This window comes from Gossypium arboreum, chromosome 1 (genome assembly GCF_025698485.1).
Source record: "Gossypium arboreum isolate Shixiya-1 chromosome 1, ASM2569848v2, whole genome shotgun sequence".
NCBI lineage: Eukaryota > Viridiplantae > Streptophyta > Magnoliopsida > Malvales > Malvaceae > Gossypium > Gossypium arboreum.
Window position 1 is genome coordinate 75,164,229 of NC_069070.1, and position 8,750 is coordinate 75,172,978.

The window sequence follows — 8,750 nt, forward strand, 5'->3', positions numbered from 1 at the left end:
TCATGTTTCAGATGCTTTAGACAATGGGCCAATTCAGCGAAATGTTTACCAAAGATCCTCATCTTCACTTAAGACTGTTAATGGAGGTGAGCAATTCTTTCAAGTTAGCTGGAGTAACCGAAGATGTGCTGCGATTAAAGTTGTTCACATATTTGCTAAGGGACAGAGGTCGAGCCTGGTTGAACTTGTTGCCACCAAATTCCTTTTCAACATGGCAAGAGTTAGCAGAAAGATTCTTCATGAAGTATTTCCAGCCTGGCAAGAATGCTAAGTTGAGGAATGAGATCACTGCTTTCCAAAAAATGGATGATGAGTCCTTGTATGGGATATGGGAAAGGTACAAAGAATTATTACGGAAATGACATCATCACGAAATCCCTCATTGCATCCAACTTGAGATGTTCTATAACATTCTCAATGCTCACATGAGAATGGTAGTGGACACTGCTGCTAACGGTGCTCTCCTTTCTAAGTTTTATAACGAGGTTTATGAAATCATTGAGTGGATTGCTAGTAACAATTATCAATGGTCAACCAATCGAGTAGTGTCAAGAAGACGAGTCGTTGGAGTATATGAAGTGGACGCTCTCACTTCACTTGCATCCCGGGTATCCTCAATATCCTCAATGCTTAAAAATATTACCACTAATGGGTTTAATAGTTTTGTAGCTCAGCTACCGAGCCAATATGAAAATATAGCCCGTGTCTATTGTGGGGAAGGACATCTGTTCGAAGAATGTCCATCAAACCCAGAATCCGTGTGTTACATGGGTAACCAAAACCAAAATCGAGGAAGGCAAGAACTGTAATCCAATTGCTATAACCCATCGTGGCGAAACCACCAGAATTTTTCCTAGAGTAACCAAGGGGTTGGAACTAGTAACACTTATGCACAACCCAGGCTGACCTAGCCACCTGTTTTCCCCCAACAAGTTTAGAAACCAACCCAAGCTGAACCTTCCAACAACTTAGTGAACCTATTGAAGGCATATGTGGCAAAAAATGATGCCACTCTAAGGAATTTGGATAATCAAATAGGTGAACTTGCTATTGAACTTAGAAATCGACCGCAAGGTTCTTTACCTAGTGATACGGACAATCTGAGGAATCTCAGGAAGGAGCATTGTAAAGCGTTGACATTGAGGAGCGGAAAGACATTAGAGCCCAACACCGTCGAAGTTGAAAAGGAGCCAACTGATGCTTAAGAGTTAATGGAAGTTCAACTGAGTGTTGAAATTCCAGTTTCACCAAAACCAAAATCTACAAAATCTGATAAGGTAATTTTTGAACCAATCAATTCTGATAAGCTAACAACTTCGTAAGATGCAAAGTTGCCACAGAAGATGAATCAACTAGTTCTGTAACAGCCCGATTTTAGCTAAATCAGAACAGTGGTTTTGGAACCACAAATTCGAGTTCAAAAAATTATTTGAATATTATTTTATGTGTTGACAACATGATTGTATGTATGTGTGAAAATTTCATGAGCTAATTTTATTATTTAATAGATCAATTTGAGATAAAGGACTAAATCACATAAAATGCAAAAGTTGTATTATAATTGTTTAAAGTGTCTATGTAACAGCCCAATTTTGGGTCTAGTCGGAGCAGTGGTTTCGGGGCCACAAATCCAACGTAAGAAAATTTATTTTTATTATATTTTTATGGTCTCCAATTTCACGGAATGATTTCGTGAAAATTTTGTTCGAAAATTTTGACGTTTGGCCACTCAATTTAGTCAAAAGGACTAAATTGTAAAGAGTACTAAACTTGAGTTCTAGAAGCTAGAGGTGTCCAATTGTTATGAAATTTTAAATTGGATGTCCTTAAATGGTAATTATACCATTCAATAATTTTTTGGACAAAAATGGACATGAAATAGGTGAAATAGAATATTTTTAAGTTAGGGGCATTTTGGTCATTTAGTAATTAAATGACTTAATAAAAAAAATAAAAGGCAAAATTTCTTTTCCATCTTCTTCCTTGGCCGAATTTTACATGAAGAAACCATGGCTAGGGTTTTCCAAGCTTCCAAGCTCGATTATCAAGAAAAACGAAGTTCAGGCCTAGAACGAAGGAAAACGAGTAATTGACGGTTAGGTCCCTCTTTGCCATTTTGGTGTTGAGGTAAGTTCGTATATAAATAATGCTATGTTATGTTTGTATTTTAAATATTCTAAACACTTTGATAATGTATGAAATAAATGATTGGTTCTATGGTTGTATTTGACGAAATTCGGATAAGTGAGAAAAATCCCATTTGAACATTAGGAATAGAATAGGATATGAGTGACATGTCACTAATTATATTTGTGATATATGTGTGATTATGTGATCTGTGTACTGGTCTCGTACATCTACCAGTGGCTGGGTAGTCCGGCATGTGTTGCAGATACCTGACAGCTTGTGTGAGCAGCACTGCGTAGTTACGTCTTGACCGTCAGCTTGTGTGTGTAGGCCTGAGATTTGCTCGAGAGCGAGCATTCATGTGATATGAGATATGAGGTAGCTTTAGCTACATATGTGACACTTATGTGCAAAGACTTCCCGTGTATCCATTTAGTATTCCAAGTGTTTAACGGGTATGCCAAAGATAAGAAAGTAAGTGGTTATGCTACAAGATGGTATAGGTATGTACGTAAAGATTATAAGTATTGACTTCATGTTATTGTGAGTTATGATCACTACGAAAGTGACTTTGAGATAGCCTTGATTATGGTTGTGTTGGTAGCTTAATTGCGCCATGTTAAGTGCCATTGAAAGTGTGTATGTGAGTGTGCAAATGAGGGTGGCCAATGGCTTGGTTATAGCCATTTTCTTGGCCACACGGGCAGAGACACAGCCGTGTGTCTCAATCGTGTGAAGGATACGGCCTTGGAACATAGGCGTGTGACTTGGCCGTGTGCGTGTGACTTGGCCGTGTCACCCCAAATTGTGTATGACATCATAAACAGAGAGTTACACGGGCTGAGGATACGAGCATGTGTGCCCACACGGCCAACCTACACGGGTGTGTCCCAAGCCACACGGGCGTGTGACCCCTTTTGCATGAAAAATTTTCTAAGTTTCCCAAAAGTTTTCAAAGTTCTCGGTTTAGTCCCGAACCACAACCAATGTATGTTTTAGGCCTCGAGGGCCTATATAATGGATAATATGCATGTAAATGAAAAGTTTTAAATTGGACAAAAATTCATGTCTTGGTTTTGTATGATTGCATGAGTTTATGTCCGGTAACACCTTGTACCCTATTCTGACGTTGAATACAGGTAAGGGGTGTTATAGTCTATTTGCTATGGTTTATTAAACCAAAGGTCCTTATGATGTTATTATGCCATTGATAAGGTTAATGGACATTTATAGACATGCATTATAAATTTCTAAGTTTATTTATTAAGGGTAAATAGGTAAATGACAAATTAAGTTAATAAAATCATAACCAAAAATGATTTTTGTCCATCTTTCATGCCTTAGCCGAATTTTAAAAGGAGAAAAGAAGCTATTGAAGCTTCTTAGGGTTCGACACTTGTAAGTTCAAATTGGTATGTGATTTTAGCTCAGTTTTTGATGATTTCTATGTTTTTGTAATCGTTGCTTCATGTTCTAGCTAGCTCGTGCCTTAATTTTTGAGTTTTTTTGGTGATTTTGTGAATTTCCATTGATGAATGCTTGAGCTTTTGAATGTTTGATGATGAAAAATGAATATTTGTTGATAGTTATACAAGTTTTATTAAGTGATTTTGAGTAAAAATGCCTATTAGGGATTAATTTGTGAAAATTGTAAATGGACCAGTTGAAATGTGAAATAAATGAAAGTTTTGGGCTACTAGGGGCATATGTGAAATTTGGCTATGGTGAAATTGGATTAAATTGTGTGGATTTTGTGTTTTTATGAAATAGGGACTAAATTGTAAAATTATGGAACTTTAGGGGCTAAAGTGTAAAAAGCCCAAGTATGTGTTTGTGGAATAAATAGAATGATTTGATGAATAAAGGAGTTAATTTTGAATATATATAGATCAAGAACGAAAGAAATCAGATTTAGATCGGGGAAAATCGAAAGTTGTCGAATAGTCGATCGAGTCCCTCTATTTCGACTACGAGGTAGGTTCATATGTAAATAAATGTCTTTAAATTGCTTTATAAATGTTTATTTGTCATTGAATTGGTATGAATGTTGAACGAGCAAGAATCGACGAAGTTATGATATCTAAAAGTCCCGTACGAACCCTAGGAATAGTATAGGATACAAATGTCATGACATTAGGATTACCGAGATGTGATTACATGTAAGACCATATCTGGGACATTGGCATTGTATTGTGATTACGTGTAAGACCATTTTTGGGACATTGGCATCGTTATATGATTTCATATAAGACTATGTCTAAGACATTGGCATCGATATGTGATAACATGTAAGACCATATCTGGGATATGGCATTGTACGAGCTATATGTGATTTTCGAGTATCCTTAACGATTCAAATAGGTTCAACGGGAAAAATCAAGTTGAGAAAGAATGTGTGAACGAGTTAAGTGATACAGGTACATACGAGATTCATACGAGTATTGAAAAGGGAAGTATTTGATGAATTCATATGTGATATTGAATATGTATACATTGGGAAAGGTTTCTGAATTTATATGTGCTTATTCATAGTTTGCCTATTTGATGAAAGTGGTGTTGATTCATGAGATGGTTTTATTTGTATATAGCTTACTAAGCCTTTAAATCTTACTTTGTGTATTTTTTTCTTATTTTATAGATTATCGAAGCTAGCTCGGACATCGGGGATCATCAGGAAACGTCATCATACTATCGACTACGTGTTGGTATTTTTGGATGCTTTGTCAATATGGTATATGGCATGTATAGGCTAGTGATATGATGATATGTTTTGAGTTATTATATAGCCATGAGATTTGGCTTGTATACGATGTAAATGTTGGTGTGTATTTGGCCATTTGAGTTGGCTAGATTTATGAATTTGGTAAGTGATATGTGATGTATATAATGTCTTATGTTTTGACATGTTTGGTATGGTTTATGTGTTGGCTAGTTAGTTAATTGATTTGGCTAACTATCAATGATGTGGCATGGTTAAAAAAATGGCATATTGTGGCTTGGTTTTAAGATGATGAGTTGATATGTTTTGAGACTTGACATAGTTAATAAAATGGTGAGAAAATGTATATAGAAATTAAGGTTATGGCATATTATTTTGACATGATTTTGGTTGTGGATTTGAGTAGTGAAATGGATGGAATTTAAATGGCATGAAATGGTCATTTTTGGTTGCCTATTGTATGTGAAAATGATGCCAAATGAATGCTTTTAGGTACATGAATGATAGGTGGGAATAATGGCTTAAATCAAGCCTATTTTCGTGCCACATGGTTGAACACACGGGTGTGTGAATCGACCGTGTGACCACTGAATCATAGTTAAAACAAGTCAGAGAGTTACACGACTTAGACACACGGACGTGTCTACCAGCCGTGTGTGGCACACGAGCTGACACATGGGCGTGTGGTTGGCCGTGTGACCCAAGTCAGTATACCCTCTAGTTTTCCCACGGCAATGGCACACAGGCGTGTCTCCGGCCGTGTGGTGCAAGTTAGTATGTATGCCCTATTTTCACACGGCCTGTGACACGGAAGTGTCTGGTGGCCGTGTGAGGCACATGGCCTATTCACACAGGCTTGTGATCCCTTTATGCATTAATATTTTCTAAGTTTCCCAAAGTTTTCAAATTTTTTAGTCTCGAACCTTTTCCAAGCATGTTTTAAGGTCTCGTAGAACTTTGTAAGGGACATTATGATTATGTTTGATTAATGTTTATGTGATAATGGATTCATGTATGAGAAATATATGTTGTGTGATGTAATTGACTAGTAATGCCTCGTATCCCTATTCCGACAAGGGATACGGGTTAGGGGTGTTACAAGTTCCAGTAAAGACTCCTCTACCACCCTACTCTCAAAGACTTCAGAAGCAGAAGTAGGAAGTCCAACTCAAGAAGTTCCTAGACCTACTCAAGCAACTTCATATCATAATCTCGTTAGTTGAAGCACTTGAAAAAATGCCAAACTATGTCAAATTCATGAAGGGTATCATGTCTAAAAAATGAAGGCTAGGAGAATTTGAGACAGTAGCCTTGAGGAAGGAATGCAATGCATATCTTCAAGATAAACTACCCCCGAAGTTGAAGGATCCTGGATTTTTCACCATACCTTGCAACAATGGAGCAACATATTGTGGTAAGGCACTATGTGATTTGGATGAGAGTATCAACATGATGCCCATATCAATATTCAGAAAGTTGGGGATAGGTGAAGTTAGACCTACTACGGTTACACTTCAGTTAGTAGATCGATTTTTAGCGCATCCAAAAGGAAAAATCGAGGATGTATTGGTAAGTGTAGATAAATTTATTTTTCCTATTAACTTTGTTATTCTAGACTTTGAAGCAGATAAAGAGGTGCCAGCCATCCTAGGAAGGCTTTTCCTAATAACTGGAAGAACTCTTATTGATGTGTAGAAGGGTGAGCTTACTATGCGTGTTCAGGACGATCAAGTAACATTTATTATTTTTAAGTTTATGCGATTTCCTGTCAAAATTGATGATTGTTCTGTAGTGTCTGATTTAGAGGAATTAATCATGAAAAGGGAACTTAACTTTGTTGAGGACCTGTTGGGGCAAATTTTGACATCAGACCCTCCAAGTGATGAAGATGAGGATGAATACTTAGCTTTGCTAGAAGCTAATCAAAGGGGATTTAATCTCAAATCCCGCTTTGAATCTTTGGAGTTAGAGAAAAGGGATTATGCCCAACCAAAAGTGTCAATAGAGGAGCCACCTAACTTAGAACTGAAGATACTTCTTTCACATTTAAAATATGTTTATTTAGGTAACGCTTCTACTTTTTCTGTGATTGTTTCAGTTGAATTAACCGTAGAGCAAGAGGACAAACTCATCCTGGTGTTGAAAAAATTCAAGAAGGCTATCGAATGGACCATAGTCAATATTTGCGACATTAATCCATCTGTATGCATGCACAAGATCAACTTGGAAGATGGAGAGAAAGGGGTGATTGATGGACAATGAAGACTGAATCCCATCATGAAGGTCGTGGTAAAGAAAGAAATCATCAAGTGGTTAGATGCGAGTATTATTTACCCTATCTCAGATAGTTCGTGGGTAAGTCCAGTCCAGTACGTGCCAAAGAAATGAGGTATTACAATCGTAGAGAATAAAAACAATGAGCTAATACCAATCAGAATGATTACAGGATGGAGAATTTGTATCGATTACTGAAAGATGAACAAGATGACAAGGAAGGATCATTTTCCTTTGTCGTTCTTGGACAAGATGCTGGATAGACTCGTGGGGCGAGACTATTACTATTTTCTCGATGGATATTTGGGGTATAATCAGATTACAGTAGTGCTAGAAGATCAACACAAAACAATGTTCACATGCCCGCACGGTACATTTGCATTTATACGCATGCCATTTGGTTCATGTAATGCACCTGCTACATTTCAAAGATGTATGATGTCTATTTTTGCTAACATGGTTGAGAAATACTTGGAAGTGTTTATGGATGATTTCTCAGTATTCGGAGATACATATGATGATTGCCTAGCCAATCTAACCAAAGTACTAAGGTGATGTGAAGAAACAAACCTCGTACTTAATTGGGAAAAGTGCCATTTCATGGTACGAGAACGTATTGTTCTTGGGCATCAGATAATGAGACATAGAATCGAGGTAGATAAAGCAAAGGTAAATATTATTGAGAAACTCCCACCTCCAACATCTGTAAAGAGTGTTAGGATCTTTTTGGGCCATGCTGGTTTCTATCGAATATTTATCAAAAACTTTTCCAAAATTGATAAACCCTTATGTAAATTATTGGAGAAGGATACGATGTTCAAATTTGATGAGGAGTGCTTAAGAGCTTTTAATGATTTGAAGAGTTGGTTAGTTTCGGCATCCATCATCGTCACACCAGAGTGGGATTTTCCATTTGAACTGATGTGTGATGCAAGTGACTTTGCGATAGGAGTTGTTATGAGCCAGCGAAGGAATAAAGTTTTTCATCCCATCTACTATGCAAGTCGAACTCTGACGGGAGCTCAATTGAATTATACGGTAACAGAGAAAGAGTTACTTGCTATTGTGTTTCCTTTTGACAAGTTTCGATCTTATCTTATAAGTACCAAAGTGACTCTCTATACGGATCATTCGGCAATTAAGTAATTACTTACCAGGAAAGATGCTAATCCAAGACTGATTTGATGAGTACTTCTACTTCAAGAGTTCGATCTAGAAATTCAAGATCGAAAGGGAGTAGAAAACCAAGTAGCAGACCATTTGTCTAGATTGTAGCCGCAAGAAGGGAATTCTCCACTTATACCTATTTAGGAGGCATTCCCATATGAACACATACTAAAGGTAAATCATGTCCATAATACCCTTGGTTTGCTGATATTTCTAACTATTTAGCTTGTGGTTTGATGCTGATTGATAAGACATATCAGCGAAAACGGTTCTTTATGATGTGAAGTACTATTTTTAGGAAGAACCTACTCGTTTAAAAAGTGTGCAGATCAAATGATTAGGACATACGTGGCAGAAGATGAAGTACATAAAATTCTATATCATTGCCACACAGCTCCGAGTAGGGGACACTTTGGAGGCGTACTGCTTCTAAGGTATTGCAAGCTAAATTCTTTAGGCCAAC

At 37.1% G+C, this 8,750-nt stretch overlaps 1 non-coding gene across 1 annotated transcript; it reads right to left on the reverse strand.

Annotated features, from left to right (window-relative positions):
* Positions 1-269: 269 nt before the first annotated feature.
* On the reverse strand, positions 270-376 carry LOC128281427 (small nucleolar RNA R71). The gene has a single exon (XR_008271636.1). It is a non-coding gene; the product is annotated as a small nucleolar RNA R71 (small nucleolar RNA).
* Between the last annotated feature and the right edge of the window lie 8,374 nt (positions 377-8,750).